The sequence below is a fragment of the Polyodon spathula genome, chromosome 1 (assembly GCF_017654505.1).
Source record: "Polyodon spathula isolate WHYD16114869_AA chromosome 1, ASM1765450v1, whole genome shotgun sequence".
Classification (NCBI taxonomy): domain Eukaryota; kingdom Metazoa; phylum Chordata; class Actinopteri; order Acipenseriformes; family Polyodontidae; genus Polyodon; species Polyodon spathula.
In genome coordinates, this window is record NC_054534.1 from 40,516,122 (window position 1) to 40,536,635 (window position 20,514).

Sequence of the window (20,514 nt, forward strand, 5' to 3'; positions counted from 1 at the left end):
TATTTATAAGTTAAACAACCTTCATGGCTGCTATCAGAAAAATAGATAATTTAGTTCACATTGTTGCACAGCGTTTTCAACCAGCTCTACAAACATTGAACACATTAAAGCCTGGGACACACATGAGTGGAAAAAGCAGCATTTTATCACGCATATCACTCACCATTTATTTGTAGTAATATTTATTTCTTATATGAGACTGAACTCGCATTGATGAAAAAATACTGCAGCGGAAAAGTATCGTAGCGGCAGAATTTTAGAATGGCAGAATATCGCTAGGCGAGTGATATTTTGCAGCTGAGACATTTTCTCACAGTGGCAACTCTAGCTCTAACCAATGAGATTGGTGGTTTGGGAGTGCATGGTACGTCATATCTGAATGAAAACTTGAGAATATCCATCAACATGATTTGTGTGATTATTTTATACTACTTCATTGCACACATAAATAACAAGAAGACATGTTTATCTCAAATTACATTCAAAACATTTTGGCCTAGTTTTATTGGTGCATGTTAGAGGTAACAGCAGAAAGTGTGTGTGTGGGGGGGGGATGAAGCTTTCAGAAACATAAGTCAGTTTTTTTAAAACATAATGAAGGGTTGCCATACTAAATGAACACCTCTTTCATTGCCGTTTATTTAAAATGAAACACAGAGTGAAGCAATACATGTACATTTCAATTTTGTAACATTTAAATAAGCTCACTATTCATGAATGACAAGATAGGGTTGAGATGATGGGAAACATATTGTTGCACAGGGGATTTCCTCACGTTTCTTTCCTGGTCGGTAAATAACAATATTTTCTTTAATAAATTAACTGCATATACTGAACTTACACTGCTAAATGGCATATAATTTACTTTGCAGTTCTTCCTATTCCGTCTCATCATCACTGGAATGCCAGTCCATAATTTTGTGGCCAGTTTGTCTGTATTGGTAGGGGCATGATTTACTTTGGAAACCGCCGCTGCATATGCATTTGTGTGTCCCACCTGTTTTGCGGTATCGCCCCTCACTGCTCTCCGCTAGCAGTGCTGCGCCGCTCATGTGTGTCCCAGGCTAAAGAGGGTAATTTCAATCTGTCAAGAAAAACTTAACTGATTGGTGAATATTATAGTCAGTTCAATGATAAAAACAAGTGTAACCCTGTGACAGGATACACCCCTCCCGCTCCTGTGTTATGTGTTGTTATTGTTTAAAGTAAATGTTTTTGGATCGGAGGTGTTTTATGTTGTCAGGGAAGGATTGATTGCCTTCCCTGCCAAAGCAGTTCATGTGCAGACCGTGCCTGGGCCCGACTGAATGATTAACAAGCAACCGAGCCCAGACACAGCTGCAGAAGAGGTGAAAATCTCTCACTCATGGATGTTGGATGTTCAGAGGTGAACGTAAGCAAACGAAATCTATAAATTATATAACAACAATTGCTGCTCGTGCTGGCTTTAAAACCAGCACGATACTTGTTTGGTTCAGTGTTTTGTGTTTGCCTGTTTATAGTGTTTGGTTTAAACGTTTTATTTGTTTACATAATAAACACGTGCAGCAGCGCTTCATACCTTGCAGTACGTTGTCTCTCTTCCTGGTCTGACATCACCGCAAGTCGTCCTTGTCACAAACCCTGACTTTTCTATACTCTGTATTGCACTTTTTTTCTTTTTTACCTGTGTATGTGACCTCATCCCTGAAAATAGCAATTAATATAAACAGCGTTAATTACAAAAAAATTTTCAAAAGCATTCGCATAACCACCTGTTGCATTTAATCACAGACATTCTCAATCAATTCTTACTACAGTGGTTAAGAATGTGTTGCGTTCCGGGTTCGAACAAAATGAAATACCGGTTAATACAGATTCAATTTTTATTATTTTCTAGCCAAGTAGACTATTGTATTGGTGTATATGTCTTCATTTTCTCTAATTAAACAAAAATAAGCTCTCTGTATGCTTGATGACCCGAGGATACAGTAAACTCGAGATAACTCGGCACTCAACGGGAAAACGGTGTGACAAGTTATCTGCCCTTATCAATTAATGCACTTACTTCCTGTCTAGAGAAACAGTAGTGCCTATGTTGCAGCCTTAAAAGAAAAGACAACAGTCTGCTTCTTTTTTTTCATTTCTGCATTGTAACTTTCTTTTCCCACAGGTCGAGTTTACAAAAAAGTGTTTTTAAACAATAATCCCAGTAAGCTCAGTGGGTTAGCATCCTTACATTCAACGTAATAACTTAATGCAATGTTTGTCTGAAATAAACTCTGCAGCTAATCGAGAGCCACTTACTTTTTTCTCCGTTCTGTTCTACCTTTCAACTTTGTGGTGTTTTTAACTTAATATCTGCCATATATTTGATAGGTAATACCAAAAAAAAACATTTTTGTGACAAACATCTCTTCAAAGCATTATATACTTACCATAACCTACATATTTCTTATTGCATAGCTACTCTGCTTTAAACAGAAGATATACAGAAAAAAAATCCTCTCCAAGTAATCAATTACTTATGAACTATTTATAATTAAGCACTAAGGGGAACATTGTTATCATCAGAATGCATGTTTCACAGCAAGACATACAACAAATGTAACATGTACACACATGCAACTTTTCCACATACTTCTTTTGGATACAACAATAAAAATGAAACACTTAACAATTAAGTCATGAATAGTTAAATGATTGCGAATACAACAAAATAAATTTGGAATACAATAAACATGTCGATGGTAAAATGGCTTAACTCTTAATGTCCAGGAATACAACTACCAAACCTCAGATTATTAACAAAGCACTTCACTTGCCACACATACTTTTGCAACTTATTTTATGCGTAGTGTGGCAAAGTGTGTAATTCAGTGCAGGTGAAGGCACTACAGCAGTGCAGAAGAAATAGACAGAGAATGATATTCGGGTGCAAGGGTATTTATTGAATTAACAATGTCCAGAGCCTGACGGCAAACAACTGTAAATAATAATGTTTTAAAGTGATACACCAGTGTTTATCACTTTATTTGTAATCCCTGGGTTTGACCTGCAACCAAAAGTCCCGTTCTTTTACACCGACACAAAGATACAGGTACTACAGTGAGCAAATTAGCGCTCATGGTGCAAAGACAGTTCTCCGTGAAACAAATGGAAGTGCTGGTGTCTGGGTTTGATGTTGGCATTCGGCTACAGTTCTAGTTCGTGTTAGTAGTCTAATAACAAACGAAAGTTTTTACTTGACAAAAAAACCAAACACAACACCCATGTTTCTCTTAACACAGGGTCTCCTTCTAGGTTGTTTCTAACCATTTACAAAGGAACAAATTACTTTCACTACAACCTCTATACCCCCCCTCATGACCCCCTGGTTAACAAGCTCATCCGCTCCTCCAATCCGTGAGGGCCACGTTGTTTCCCATCTGGGTCATGGCATTTGGGTACAGTATCTTCGCCCCTTTTCTAGATGGCCGACTTCCACCTAACCCTAGGAATAAATTGTCATACCATCTAGTCCAGGGTACTCTGTTCCCTTTACACAGTTCCCTCACAGGTCAGGAGGGAGCTCTAACACCAAGAATCATTTGATCTCTGTCACAGTATTAACAGTACCTGTTCATTTGTACCAAAGACAGATCACGTAACGTGGATCCAGCGTGTAGCTGACCGCAAGGTGGAAGCCTGAACTGAAGGCAAATATAGTGCATTTGATTTGCTGGCTGCTCCGAAAAAGGAAGCTAAATGTCATGTTCATTAGCTGGCTGTGATGTGATGCTTTGTTGATGACCACTGAGGTGTAAGACCACGCTTTGTTAATATGACTGTATGTTTGAAAACAATGGAAAGAGACTGAGAAAATAGGCTGAAAGGGAACGTTAAACTAAACCTTGAATATCGTTTTCGTTCCAAAATTAATTTTGTTTCATTTTTTGTTTCTGTTCCATAAAAAATGTTGGGTTTTTCGTGTATCGTTCCGGTTCCATTTCGAATTCCTGATTTTAAATGCAAGTTCTGTCCCTGTAAACAAAACAAAATGTAGCCCTAATGACCCATTAGGATTAGACCTGAATTCTGTACTCTGGCTAGTATGGTTGAAAATATTTGTTTTATTTAGGGGGGAAAAAAGACCATGAGACTGCATGATGGACACCACTAGCAGTACAAATTCACAGAAACATGCATAAATTTGTTAAAATGCCTTTGCTAGTTACTGCTGTTATAATGTATAAGACGAATAAGGACAAAGTCACTATCAGTTTGGATGCTTGTCTTCACCAAGTTTATATCTGGTGACCTGATGGTTATTATGCATTACTAGCATAGTGCTACCAGAAGTAATTATACTGTTACCTATATGACTCGAAAATCCTAAAAGTTCCCAGTGGTTGAATCTGTTTACATATTCTCTGGTAACATTTTGAAGACCCTAGTTTTCCTTTTAACAGGATACTTTAATTGCGACTACTCAGCATATGTGACTTTTTGAGGAGCTTTGTTCCCACAGGCCAGATTCATTCTTTATATTTAAACAGTTCCCCTCTGTTTCTTGTCTTACATTGTTCAATTGCAGAAAAGGTGATGCTGTTCATGATATCAAAGTAAAATTATACTGGAGATGACAATACATTTAATTATGTGATAAAAAGCTGAAGTGGATTATTCATTACCACGATTAATTTGGGTGAAAACAGGAGGCAACCAACCCAGAGGAATTGAAGTAATATTTTCCCATGGCAATATATTCAATGAGCACTAGAAAGCCTTGGCTTTGGAATATGTTCAGGTCGCTGCAGTCAGGAGTGGTAATCTTTGAAGCAGGTTTTATAATCATATTGAAACATAACTGAGAAATGTTGTGAGACAAACAGACACGCTGCACTTATTTAACACAGAACGTTTATTCACATATTATACGGGCTCTGATCACTCTGGTCTGTCATGTCTGCGGCTTCAGCTGAGAATCCTGTTCCCAAGGAAATGGCTGACACTGGGGGCATTGTTTACAACGTGCCTCTCGGTTAGTCGTCTCTCAAGGAATGCTCAGACGGCTCTAAGACTACTCTGGAGTATATAAGCCTTCCTGAGAGCTAAGCTCTAAAATAATTCAAATCACAGTAAAGAAAGGTAAAAACAGTAAGTATGGTAAACTAATTGTGGTTAACAATGCTAAAGCATAGGAAAGGCCTAGTTAACTGTAACATTAACACACACGTAAGTTTACTATGAAAAACCGGTTATAAAAAGCACTATTTAAGGGCAATATTTTGAATATATATTGAAAGATGCCTTACCCTTTCCCAGCTATTTATTTATTTATTTATGACTACACATCCAATATTTGAAGTGGTTTATATTCTATGTTGCTTCATACCACTCAACCAACACACAGATATAATAATACCGGTATTACTTTTGTAAAAACTTCATAGGCAGCTATGAGGAAATCAGAGGATTGCGTTGCATTTGATATATGCTAATAAGATTAGTAGTGACATTTCTGACTACCAGAACCTCTCTGTGATACTGTTAATGAAGCTGGAAGCTAGGTTGGAATATTCCCATGCAGAGGTTTAATGAGCTTTTTCTGGAATGACATAGTGAAGAGCAAGCTTTGATCACGAGATGGCAAGATAAGGGATGTGTGATTCCAGCAGTCTCTTTTGAAAGGGAGCAGGAGGGATTTTTATCCTAGGGCAATTCAATGCATAATGGAAATGACTCCACTGTGTTAATGTATGCAGTGTGGTAAAAAAAAAAAAAAAAAAAAAGTTTATGTAATATTCACACTGGAAATGTGAAGGATCAGCCTCTGTTATTTAAATGTTCATTTTTTATGTACCCCTACCTTTTATGATATTTGTTATCATTCGGAATACCTGTGGCTTCAAAAGGTCTTCTTACGTGTATTCTCTCTAAATGCAGACAGTGCACCAGCTTGTTCTACAGAATGTGGTATTTCTTACTTCCACTAGGGGCAGAATGTTGCAGGGGTTCGGGTTGTTAGTTATACTCTAGTGAGGCCAGAGGGATTATTTAAACGTATTTTCAAACAACAAGAAAGTTCAAGTCTTTATACAGTGGCTCTCAAAAGTATTCACCCCCCTTGGACTTTTCTACATTTTATAGTGTTACAATATGGACTCAAAATGGATTTAATTAGGAGTTTTTGCCACTGATCAACACAAAAAAAGTCCATAATGTCAACGTGAAAAATAAAATCTACAAATTGTTCTAAATCAGTTATAAATACAAAACAGAAAATAATTGATTGTATAAGTATTCACCCCCTTGAGTCAATATTTGGTAGAGGCACCTTTGGCAATTACAGCCATGAGTCTATTTGGATAAGTCTCTACCAGCTTTGCACATCTGGACACTGCAATTTTGCTGATTCTTTTTTGCAAATTGCTCAAACTCCATCAAGTTGGATGGAGACCTTTGGTGAACAGCAATTTTCACCTCTTTCCACATATTCTCAATTGGATTGAGGTCCGGGCTTTGACTGGGCCACTCCAGGACATTGACCTTTTTTTTGTAATCCACTCCAGTGTGGCTTTGGCTGTATGTTTGGGGTCATTGTGCTGCTGGAAGATGAATCTTCTTCCAAGTCCAAGGTCTCTTGCAGACTTCAGCAGGTTTTCCTCCAGGATTTCTCTGTACTTTGCTGCATCCATTTTGCCCTCTATCTTCACAACCTTTCCAGGCCCTGACACAAAGAAGCATCCCCATAGCATGATGCTGCAACCACCATGCTTCACTGTATAGATGGTGTTCTCAGGATGATATGCAGTGTTAGGCTTGTGCCAAACATAACACTTAGTGAGGCCAAAAAGCTCTGTTTTGGTCTTATCAGACCATAGAATCTTCTTCAACTTGGTCTCAGAGTCTCCCACATGCCTCTGGGCAAACTCTAGCCGAGATTTGATGTGAGTTTTTTTCAACAATGACTTTTTTTTTGCCACTTTCCAATAAAGGCCAGTTTTGTGAAGTACCCGGGCTATTGTTGCCGTATGCACAGTGTCTCGCAGCTCAGCCGTGGAAGACTATAACTCCTTTAGAGTTGCCATAGGCCTCTTGGTGGCCTCCTTGCCCTTCTTGCCCGGATACTCAGTTTTTGAGGACGGCCTGATCTAGACAGATTCACAGTTGTGCCATATTCTCTCGATTTCTTAATAATGGACTTTACTGCGCTCTGGGGGATTTTCAATACCTTGGAAATGTTCTTATATCCTACCCCTGATTGGTGCTTTTGAAGAACCTTATTCTGGATTTGCTTTGAATGTTTCTTTGTCTTCATGATGTAGTTTTTGTTAGGAAATGTACTAACCAACCGTGGGACCTCCCAGAGACAGGTGTATTTAACCTGAAATCATGTGAAACACCTTAATTTCACACAGGTGGACTCCATTCAACTAATTATGTTACTTCTAAAGACAATTGGTTGCACCAGAGCTTATTTAGGTGTGTCATAGCAAAGGGGGTGAATACGTATGCAATCAATTATTTTCTGTTTTATATTTGTAATCAATTTAGAACAATTTGTAGATTTTATTTTTCACTTTGACATTATGGACTTGTTGTGTTGATCAGTGGCAAAAACTCCTATTTAAATCCATTTTGATTCCATGTTGTAACACAATAAAATGTGGAAAAGTCCAAGGGGGATGAATACTTTTGAGAGCCACTTTATTACCAATAGATAGCGTCTCTTACTGCCAGCAAAACAAAAAGACTCTTGATCACTAGATGTTGACTAGGTGGTGCTTGCTCTTACTTTTATAAAGATGCTTTGGCTGATTCAGCCTATGTTACTGTATATCTATGGCTGGCAAATAGAACTGAAAAGCAGTATCTGAGTAATTGCAATAAGAATCACGCAAATGGATGGAAATATAAACTTGTGAGAGTACAGTAAAACAAATATAAAAATAAAGAACATTTGAAGCTACTTTCTCTTTAAATAAGTATGTGCTGCAAACTGGTTGTTGTTAAAACCTTATTGGCTTATTGGTGAGAAGGTATGGTGTGAGGTTAAAGTTTTTTTAAAAGAGGAATGTGAAACAGACAGAAGTATAGAAAGGAACCCTGCAGATAGACTTTCTTTTATTAACATTGTTTTCTAAACTGGACCTGTAAACAAAGAAAAAGCTGTCTACAGGCTAGATGATGAATGAGATGCAACTTCTAGTAATAAACATCATTAATGCGCTTTACTCTTGGTAACAGAGTTTAGACTATTGTCATTCCCAAAGTGATTACTAACACCATGCAAGCACTGGAACGTCAGTCACTCATTTCACTCAGCATTTGTGTGTCAGGGCTATAATAGTTTCCATCTGTCTCCAGGGTCTCAGTCATCTTCTTAATTTCAAGATAGATCTGGTTTGAAGCCATTAGCGAGTGCTGTTTTTGCCTAGGAAATCAAAGGCTCTGTGTCAGAAACATGCATGGATTTGCATGGATTGCACAACAAAAAAAAAGAAAACATCTGCTAAGTGACAGTTTGCTCGTACAAATGTGTGATATGCATTGCCTGAAGCTGGGAATCATCTGAAACAACTGGTCCATTGCAAGCACCCTGGGTGTCAACAAAGGCAGAGAGGAACCCGCATCAATGTGGAGTAGGACTGTTAAATGCAGAACTATCATCTTAATACATTAGCAAAACATAGGCATTTGAAGAAAAAACTAAATATAGTACATTGTGCTCTCAATGGACTGTGTTGGTGTAAAAATCTTGCTTTAACGACGTATGAAAATGCTGCTACTTTGTTACATATAATATATTTTTATACCTGAGAATCCAAAGGTTGTAAATGAAAATTAAAACTTTACAAACGTCTCCAGTTTTGCAAATGTAGTAGCAAGCTATTACCATATAAGAGACTTTAGCATAATGGTTAACATTATGTATCATAGGTCTTAGCATATGAACCTGGATATCTTTCTTGTAAACCTAGTTTGCTGGTGACATTGTGTCACTGTTGGTGATCGAGTCAAAACTTCAGAAAACACTGATAAAACATTTTGTTTAATACCAGTATAGTCAAAAGCATAATACAATGCAGCGCTATATATATATATATATATATATATATATATATATATATATATATATATATATATATATAAATAAACATGTTAGCACTCTGTGCACTTTACCTTATTAGAAAACATTTATTTATACTGTCCACAACAAGCTTGCCACTATACCATTCTGTGAGCCATTCTGTGAGCCATTTCCATCATCCTGTAGTAGCTGTACTGTGTATTCTTTGTTATAAAATGAAACAGCATTTAAATCACTCCAATCAGTTAGTTTTTTTCATCTCTGTCACTAAGAATTATTTAAAAATTGGCAAATATAATGTGGTATTTGTTTAATCAGAGAACAGAACAAAGAAAACTCAGAGGCAAACAGTAGCAGTAACACTTTATTCAAAAGCCATCTGAGAAATCACCACGCAAGTCTCACTCAGCATATAATATATATTACATGCTGAGTGAGACTTCTGGTGAAGCACCACAGATGGCCTTTGAATAAACTTATTTATATATATATATATATAAGCGTCTTCTATGAGATTAAATAAATATTGATTATAGAACTGATATTTTGACTGTTTGGTATCAAACTAAACGTCACCTTATAACTGTGTTGTCAATGGGCTTATACAGTGTGATGGGAGACTAAATTCTTTGAAACAAAACCCCTGATTTAATTTCTGACACTTTTGGGGACGGAGGACAATCTCTCCTGCTCTCTGCTGACACAACTGTTGGGCTTTTAAACAAGGATGGGTTCGGAATAGAATTCTATTGTGCTCGCCGCGGACGGAAAGGACTGCGGCACTGTGCAAACTAACACAGAAGTCGTTTAGTCCACATATCATCTAATGCTGCTTTACAATCTGGGGAAATTATGCTGGTTAATGGCCATCGGTATGAAAACAGACTCAGATATCACTGGTCAGCTTCTCTTGAAGACTGCAAAGCCTGAATAGGTTCATTTCCTATACAAAAAAAAAACAAAAACAAAAAAACACTCAGAAGCCCCTCCCTCGAGTGCCAGTGCAGGGCAGTGTTTGGCTGTTCCATGAATCCTCCCTCAGATGTGGGAAATCAGTCTGCTTTCAATTCACAAATGCTATTTCATCTTGAAAATGTTACTATAAATAGCAATATTCAATGTAGTGTTTATGGCAAATAAAAATAAAAAAAATACAAAATATATGTTACAATCAAACAGTCTTCAGGGACTGTTTTTTCTCAGTGGAAGAATACATAATATATTTATTATTTTTTCAACATATTTTAAATGTTATCATTTATCATTCAGTGGGGTAGATGTAAGCAGAGGCGCAATGCAAATAATTGCAGATGCAAAATTCAAATTGCATTGCGGCCAGGCAATTATTTTGTTAATCAATTGATTATACATTTCATATAAGATGGTGCTCTAGGAGTACATTTGGCCAAATGATGTAACTTGTTCAATAAACGCCACCATTACACTCTTCACTGTGATTTATTTGCTCCTCACTGTCTTTGTATCATAGTCTGAGCTGATTATCCCTGTCTGGAAAAGGAAGTACAATCAGTACGTATTGTTAGTTAAAAATCTTCACAGTAAAGTTTTCAGCTACATGCCAAGTCATCCATGAATTGCATTTCTGTTTTGAGATGGTGAAAGGGCACATAGTCACACAAGTTCAGTGCTTCTTCGCCCTTTAAAAACAGACACACAAGCTCTATAGCTGCAGAGCTTGGCTTATGTTTTAAATACAGTACATGTAAAAAAGAAAAAAAAAAATTGACAAGGTTTATCATATCCACAGGCAATATTTTACACATCAAAGCTGTCAGCCTGCACATCTATTCATCCGTATTGTTACTCAGGGGAAGACCAGACTAGAATATGTTATTTCATGTGAAGCAGGATAGCATGCTTTTTATTACCAACCTGATTACCTGTGCATATCTAAAATGCAGCTATCATCACACTCACTGTCAAAATCATTACTGCCTTTACTAATAATGGAACCTTCTTAGAAAGCTTGTTGATGTGATCAGTGCTAACAAAGTGGAAGGAGAAATTACTCGGTATGCAGGATGAGGTGCATTTCATAACATGAAGCCTTATATGGTGGCTTATAAAACTATTTTACATATTTCCCATATTGAGTACTGTAGCCCACATTGAAAATATCAACTCAACCGGTATTCTCTATGAACTGTTAGTGCCGTTAAAACAAATGTAGCCTGTGTTTAGATTTGAGCTATTAACACCTGAAACTTCTGCATTGATTGGACCACCACGTGAAGTCATTTATGCTGTTATTAAATAGAAAACCTGGGAATTACTAATGGGGTGTCAGCCTATGAGGACTTTTATAGTTTAGTCAATTGCAGTGGAATGGATTCCAGGTAAATGGATACCTGTAAAGCCTTGATTACCCACAGTCTGATCATACAATAGACCAGCTAAAGACTATCACAAATGCCTGAAAAGTACATTGTGCTGAATACATTTCAAGGACTTCACATGATGCAATTCAGACTCCCTCCAGACTATGTGACCTACAGCAAAGGTAGCAGGATGAACGGTTCATCTGTAGCATTTGAAATATATGCAAGTCATTTAAGAACCAGAAGGTTCTCAGTACAATACAGTGAAAACCAATAATAAGGTTCATTAAGGTAATACAAGCAGAAAACAGAATTTAAAAACATATTTAGCACACCTTTAAATGTGTAAAACTGAAGCTACCAACATTCTGCAAGAGCGGTGGACCCTCTAGTGTGAGACTTAAGTACTGCAGGAGCTCAGTCCTGGTATATTAGTCTCTGGCTAAAGAAAGAACACACCTGGGGAACAGTGGCGTAGCCGCGGCCCACCCAGATTGCACGCAGGCCCACCTAAATCTACGTCTATGTGAATGCCAAGTTTAAGTACATTTATAACAAAAAAATAATAATAAACGTCATTTGTATACCCTGAAGGTGGGTGTTTAAGTTTAGGTCAAATAGGCTATTTTTTTTTTATTTACTTTTTATGCGCAGGCTTTAGCCAATCAAATCAATGTAGTAATTGTGATGCAATATTTGGGATGGATCTTCCTCTCACACAACGAATCATGTGTAAGTCACATTTGATTGACAGCTTGCGAGGCAGTTGCCGCGGATTTGTTCAAAAGAGACGTTTATTTTAATCTGCATTTTTAAAGTAAGTTACTAGCAGTGCGGCGGTCAACATGGCAAAATAACATAATTTTAACAATTTTAAGAGTTTAGTTTAGTTCATACTTTTGTCAGCACCATGCATTTGGTTACTATGGCAACACGGTCAAACAAACACTGACTTCATGATTGGTGCTTGAGTCATACTACTGTACAATGACCTAGCGAGTCAGTGATATGTATGATGTTACAATTTATTACTAATTTGAAGGCATCTGTGGTTGTAAAACTTTATAGTTATTTCTATGTATTAAAGCAATACAAAAACTTGTGTTTTGTTTTTAAGGTTTGCTGTTATCTTTTCTCCTGTGTATAAGATTTATGGAAATTGCTTCATTAGTGTGTCAACATAATTTTAAAAGTTTTACAAAACTTAAAAAATGTTGCTGAATGTGTCACTCAAGGCTGTTTTAAAAAATTCTATTTTTGTCTGCATGTTACGTTTTTTGCAGCCAACGTAATATCTTTGTTTAGCTTACTTGAGAAAATGCAGTGAAAACGAAAGCAGCCATATTCAGCTGGAAACCAGGTATTCTCAGCACAGCTAAGATTTTAGTTTTGGTTTGAAGGCAGCAGAAGCTTAGCCTGATTTTTAATTTTTGCTTGACAGACGCACTTCTGTAGGGCGAGTTACAGAGGTAAAAAGTTATTACAATATAGCTAAGAGATTACAATACAGTTAAGAAAAAAGCAATACAGCTTTTTGATTGGGGATTTTTTTAGTTTGTTTTTGCGCTTTTTTTTGTCAAATGAAACTGTTTTTGCAGTTATTGTGCACAGCATGTTTGTTTCTGTAGGCTGTATGCACTGTGATTTGTATATGTAGTGTAGACATGCAACTACTGTTATAAACTGCAACAAATGTTTGCCTTGCTTCACTTGGCACCATACACTCTTAGTCTTGGCTACTTTGCTCTGCTCAAACCCCGGGAAGATATTTGATGTATTCAGAGTTTTAATTGATTTAAATCATATTTGTAATGTAAACTATTTCCTGTGACTTAGGTACTTGCCCGTCCACCCCAAGATTTTTTTGAGGATGCAACATCGATAATGGATAATTGCAAAGCATATGACATGGTTTATTCAGATTTCCAGAAAGCTTTTGACAAAGTCCTGCACAAAAGATTAATTCTCAAACTGAACGCAGTTGGAATTCAAGGAAACACATGTACATGGATTAGGGAGTGGTTAACATATAGAAAACAGAAAGTACTTATTAGAGGAAAAACCTCAGAATGGAGTGCGGTAACCAGTGGTGTACCACAGGGATTAGTATTAGGTCCTCTGCTATTCCTAATCTACATTAATGATTTAGATTCTGGTATAGTAAGCAAACTTGTTAAATTTGCAGACGACACAAAAGTAGGAGGAGTGGCAAACACTGTTGCAGCAGCAAAGGTCATTCAAAATGATCTAGACAAGATTCTGAACTGGGCAGACACATGGCAAATGACATTTAATAGAGAAAAGTGTAAGGTACTGCACGCAGGAAATAAAAATGTACATTATAAATATCATATGGGAGATAGTGAAATTGGAGAAGGAATCTATGAAAAAGACGTAGGAGTTTTTGTTGACTCAGAAATGTCTTCATCTAGACAATGTGGGGAAGCTATAAAAAAGGCTAACGAGATGCTCGGATACATTGTGAAAAGTGTTAAATTTAAATCAAGGGAAGTAATGTTAAAACTGTACAATGCACTAGTAAGACCTCATCTTGAATATTGTGTTCAGTTCTGGTCACCTCACTATAAAAAAGATATTGCTGCTCTAGAAAGAGTGCAAAGTAGAGCGACCAGAATTATTCCGGGCTTAAAAGGCATGTCATATGCAGACAGGCTAAAAGAATTGAATCTGTTCAGTCTTGAACAAAGAAGACTACGTGGCGACCTAATTCAAGCATTCAAAATTCTAAAAGATATTGACAGTGTCGACCCAAGGGACTTTTTCAGCCTGAAAAAAGAAACAAGGACCAGGGGTCACAAATGGAGATTAGACAAAGGGGCATTCAGAACAGAAAATAGGAGGCACTTTTTTTACACAGAGAATTGTGAGGGTCTGGAATCAACTCCCCAGTAATGCTATTGAAGCCGACACCCTGGGATCCTTCAAGAAGCTGCTTGATGAGATTTTGGGATCAATAAGCTACTAACAACCAAACGAGCAAGATGGGCCAAATGGCCTCCTCTTGTTTGTAAACTTTCTTATGTTCTTATGTTCTTAAGTTGGGGCCCACCCAAATTTCCATAGCTAGCTTGGCCACTGCTTGGGAAGCAAACAAAATGTTCTTGTACCTGAAGTGTTCTCTAAGACAGAGTTGGCCACCGGACGCAATATGAATCAGTCAATAAATAAACATGTATTACTTGTCATGACACACGTGCATCAACATATGAAATTAACTGAATGAGTAAAAGTAAAGCAATAGGCAAGTGTATGTTAATAAACTATACCAGGCGTCAAAAGAAACTATTATAGAGCATTTATTTTCAGAAAAAAATAAGGTATATAAATGATGGGCATTGAAGAAATGTTTTTGGTGTCTTTTTAATCATTCGATCATTCATCCTTGACAATGACATGCTTGAGTGACTAAGACTGAAGCATCAAGTGCCTATAGAAAAGCAACACCCCCTTTCAAATTTTTCACCTTTTGTTGCCTTATAGCCTGGAATTAAAATAGTTTTCTTTTTTTCATTTATCTACACATCCTACCCCACAAAATCCAAGTGAAAAAATATTCTAGAAATTTGTAGAAAATTAATTAAAAATAAAAACTAAAATAGCTTGGTCGGATAATTGTCAATCTCCCTTGTAATAGCAATCCTAAATTAGCTCAGGTGTAACCAATCACCTTCAAAATCACACACCAAGTTAAGTGGCCTTCACCTGTGTTAAATTGTAGTGATTCACATGATTTCAGGATAAATTAAGCAGTTCCTGAGGGTTCCCTCTCTTGGGTAGTGCATTTCAAAGCAAAGGCTCAACCATGAGCACCAAGATGCTTTCAAAAGAACAATGGGACAAAGTGGTTGAAAGGCACAGTTCAGGGGATGGGTATAAAAAAATATCAAAGGCCTTGAATATCCCTTGCAACATGGTCGAGACGATTAAGAAGTGGAAGGTGTATGGCACCACTAAGATCCTGCCTAGATCAGGCAGTCCTTTTAAACTAGATGACCAAGCAAGAAGGAGACTGATCAGAGAGGCTATCAAGAAGCCAATGGCAACTTTGCAGGAGCTACAGGCTTTTATGGCCAAGACTGATCAAAGTGTGCATGTGACAACAATATCCCAAGCACTCCACAAATCTGGCCTGAATGGTAGAGTGGCGAGAAGAAAGCAATTTCTCAAGAAAGCCCACCTTGAATCCCGTTTGAAATATGCAAAAAAAACACCCAGGAGATTCTGTAGCCATGTGGCAAAAAGTTTTAGTGGTCTGATGAAACTAAAATTGAACTTTTTGGCCTAAATGCAAAGCATTATGTTTGGTGCAAACCCAACACAGCACATTACCCAAAGAACGCCGTCTCTACTGTGAAGCATGGTGGTGGCAGCATCATGTTATGGGGATGTTTCTTATAGTCTGGGACTGGGGCCTTTGTCAGGATAGAAGGGAAAATGAATGGAGCAAAGTACAGAGAAATCCTTGAGGAAAACCTGCTGTCCTCTGCAGGAAAGCTGAAACTGGGACGGAAGTTCACCTTTCAGCATGACAACGACCCAAAGCACACAGCAAAAGCTACACTGAAGTGGCTAAGGAACAAAAAGGTAATTGTTCTTGAGTGGCGCAGTCAGAGCCCTGACATAAATCCAATCGAAAATTTGTGGCATGACTTGAAGATTGCTGTCCATCAACGCTCCCTAAGGAACTTGATAGAGCTTGACCAGTTTTATAAAGAAGAATGGTCAAATATTGTCAAATGTAGGTGTGCAAATTTGGTAGAAACCTATCCCAACAGACTAGCAGCTGTAATTGCTGCCAGAGGTGCTTCCACCAAGTATTAACTCAGGGGGGTGGAGACTTATCAATTATGATCTTTCAGTTTTGTATTTTTAATATATAATTTTTTTTCTCAATAAAACCTTTTTCCCCTTAACAGTGTGGGTATGGTGTGTAGATAAGTGGGAAAATAATCCTAATTTAAATGCATGAAACTCTAAGGAACTGACACATCAAAATGTGAAAAAAGTTCAAGGGCATGTAGACTTGCTATAGGCACTGTATGTACTTAATCACCTAATTAGTGAGACAGTTGATTGGACACTGGATATGGAGTGATTTCAGCTATTAAATTGCAAGCTTGAATGAAAGCAGTAAAGAAAATCATAGAAAAAAGAATCCAATGTGCTACGTCTGTCAAGAGAGCAGCGCCTTCGTGCAATCGGCATATTGGAGGCTGGACTAAGGCAGCATATTGTGGCTCGGGCGTAGTGGGTGCTCACAGACAGCAATTTCAAACCTGGCGAGACGGTATAACCAGACACACTCTGTCAATGACAGGCCACGAACTGGAAGACCAAGAGTCACAACACCTGCCCAAGATCGACAGATCATTTTGCAGCATCTTCGTGATGTCAGTTGTTAATCAGCACAATAAAAAGTCACTGCACCTGCTCTAAAACAGAATTTGTCATTTTTCGACAAACTAGATTCACATCTAGTGAATTATATCCAACTATAAGTGATATGTTTCATTTGATGCTCAGTATTTAATAATAAGGTATCTGTCAAACAAAATTAACACAGCATCCCTACACACGTTAAAAAATGTAGTAGCAATATTTAAGATATGCACATTATTTAACAGAATTGTGAAGCAACTCACCAGAATGGGAAACACCAAATTGCTCGATGACTTGTGTCTGATTCAGCTTTTTGTTTCAAGAGCCCGAACAATTTCCAACCTTTTGTAGCAAGAGAAACCATTTGAATTTAAGTTTGATGATGATGAGTTATCAGGTTACAAAACTGTACTGTATCTGTTGTGAACAAATCTTTATTGGTGCCAAGAAGGTGTTATTTTAAGCGAAGTTCCTGTTCCTTTAGTTGGAGCATTTACAATGGGAGAAATGTGTATCACCACAAGGGTGTTCCCTTACGCGAAGTGTTCCATTAGGAGGTGTTCCTACATGGAGATTACTGTACTGTGGCTAAGTATTCTGTAAATTCCATGTACGGCCCTAGTCACAATGCATTTCTTATATAAAAAGTTACATTATTATTATTATTATTATTATTATATTATTATTATTATTATTATTATTATTGTTTAAAATGCTGTTTAATTTGATCTTTGTCCTTTTTTTACTGGTCAAACTGGACAAATAAATGCTTTAATAGCTTAAATCTCCTTAAAGAAAACTGCAGATAGACTCATATTTACTATCGAACATGTATAGGAAACCAACTAAGAACTTTCTAAAAATGTCTTGGACTTTGACCTTTGACTGCTCCTTCATGGTCAAACTGGACAATAGACTGTTTTAACAGCTTCTATCTCCTTAAATACGCAGATAGACTCATATTTAATATTGAACATGTATAGGAAACCAACTGAGCTATTCAAAAATTGTCTTGCCCGTGACCTATGACCTTTCTAGAGCCAGATATAGAATTTTGGCATTTTGCCAATAAAAGTAAACACATTTTTGAAAGCTCATAGCTCCTTACAAAGTGCTTTTTGGGTACTGGTTACTATTGAACACTAATAGGAAACTGCCAATGGTCTGTCTAAAAATGCTGTTTAATTTGATCTTTGTCCTTTTTTTACTGGTCAAACTGGACAAATAAATGTTTTAATAGCTTAAATCTCCTTAAAGAAAACTGCAGATAGACTCATATTTACTATCGAACATGTATAGGAAACCAACTAAGAACTTTCTAAAAATGTCTTGGACTTTGACCTTTGACTGCTCCTTCATGGTCAAACTGGACAATAGACTGTTTTAACAGCTTCTATCTCCTTAAATACGCAGATAGACTCATATTTAATATTGAACATGTATAGGAAACCAACTGAGCTATTCAAAAATTGTCTTGCCCGTGACCTATGACCTTTCTAGAGCCAGATATAGAATTTTGGCATTTTGCCAATAAAAGTAAACACATTTTTGAAAGCTCATAGCTCCTTACAAAGTGCTTTTTGGGTACTGGTTACTATTGAACACTAATAGGAAACTGCCAATGGTCTGTCTAAAAATGCTGTTTAATTTGATCTTTGTCCTTTTTTTACTGGTCAAACTGGACAAATAAATGTTTTAATAGCTTAAATCTCCTTAAAGAAAACTGCAGATAGACTCATATTTACTATCGAACATGTATAGGAAACCAACTAAGAACTTTCTAAAAATGTCTTGGACTTTGACCTTTGACTGCTCCTTCATGGTCAAACTGGACAATAGACTGTTTTAACAGCTTCTATCTCCTTAAATACGCAGATAGACTCATATTTAATATTGAACATGTATAGGAAACCAACTGAGTATAGGAAAAATTGTCTTGCCCGTGACCTATGACCTTTCTAGAGCCAGATATAGAATTTTGGCATTTTGCCAATAAAAGTAAACACATTTTTGAAAGCTCATAGCTCCTTACAAAGTGCTTTTTGGGTACTGGTTACTATTGAACACTAATAGGAAACTGCCAATGGTCTGTCTAAAAATGCTGTTTAATTTGACCTTTGACCTTTTGTTACTGGTCAAACTGGACAAGTAAACTGTTTTAATAGCTTAAATCTCCTTAAAGAAAACTGCAGATAGACTCATATTTACTATCGAACATGTATAGGAAACCAACTAAGAACTTTCTAAAAATGTCTTGGACTTTGACCTTTGACTGCTCCTTCATGGTCAAACTGGACAATAGACTGTTTTAACAGCTTCTATCTCCTTAAATACGCAGATAGACTCATATTTAATATTGAACATGTATAGGAAACCAACTAAGAGCTATTCAAAAATTGTCTTGCACGTTGACCTTTGACCTCTCGTTCACAGTCAAACTGGACAATAGACTGTTTAACAGCATTTATCTCCTTAAATACTGTAGATAGACTCATATATGTACTGTTTATACATATAAGAAACCAATTAAGAACTTTCTAAAAATGTCTTGGACTTTGAACTTTGACCTCTCTTATGGTCAAATGCTAAATTATACTATATGAAGGCTTATAAAACGATGTTGGCTATTGACACCACTTCTACCACACTATTAAAATTGCACCCCATCCAAAACAAACAACAGCATAGACAAAGTTTCTTTAGAAACTTCCATTCTAGTTCTGTTTTAAATTCTCACTATCTAACTAATATAGCTTTAAATCACGAACAAGCCTTCTACTGTACTTGTAATCTTATTTTCAATCCCGCAAGCAGAGTCTCTAATAGAAAGGTATAATATGCTGCCACTCAGCAGTTGGGGTTGGTTCAAAATATTCAGAACGAATCAATGATAGAAACGAGTCAGGAAGGAGGGCCATTGCCCAACTGCATGTAAAGGTAGTTTGTTTTTTGTTTTTTGTAATTGGTTTTTGTTTTAAAAGGGAAAGCAGTGAGGCCAGTGTGAATTGAGTAACCATTTCAACTGTTTTCTGGTGTTTACTGGCTATACATCGATTTCATTTATTTTGTGTATTGGCAGGGGGGGGTGGCGGGGGGGTTGTCACATGCTGGGTGTAGTGGTGACGTCAGACCCGGAACAGAAACACACAGAGTGGTGAGTGAATTGCAAAATGCGCTGATGTGCTGGTTTATTGTAAAATAAAAAAATTTAACAAGACAAAAAACACTTTTTAAAACAAAACAACGAGGTGACCAAAAGACAGACAACAAATAATAACAAGTAGTGTGCTGGTTGCAAAACCAGCATACATAGCAATTGTTACTTTAATTCTTTTTTAGTTTTTACTCCTCTCCACTCCCAAACACACAACCCAGGGTGAGTGAAACTGACTCTTTTTATGCAGATGTACTGAGACTCGATTCCTAATCAACCATTCAATTGGAATCTCGCTACATCTGCATGTGAACTAATTGTGCTCCCTGTACTTCTATCCTAATACCCATTTTAATCTGCATGTGAAGTGATTATGCAATCCCCGTACCTAAATACAAATGTACACTTTACATCACCTGTGCTACATAACCCACACTCTATGAACCAATACATACACACAACATACAACATATAACAAAACAAACACATGGCGGGGCACCCTGCCACAGGGGTGTTTTATTGTTTTTTATCGGTTAAAACGGATAATCAGAAGCCATCTATCTATC

At 37.0% G+C, this 20,514-nt stretch overlaps 1 protein-coding gene across 1 annotated transcript in view; it reads left to right on the top strand.

Moving 5' to 3' along the window:
* The window catches only part of LOC121318768 (FERM domain-containing protein 3-like), a 136,397-nt gene that overhangs the window by 72,412 nt on the left and 43,471 nt on the right, over window positions 1–20,514 (top strand). The gene's annotated exons all lie outside the window — the stretch shown is intronic.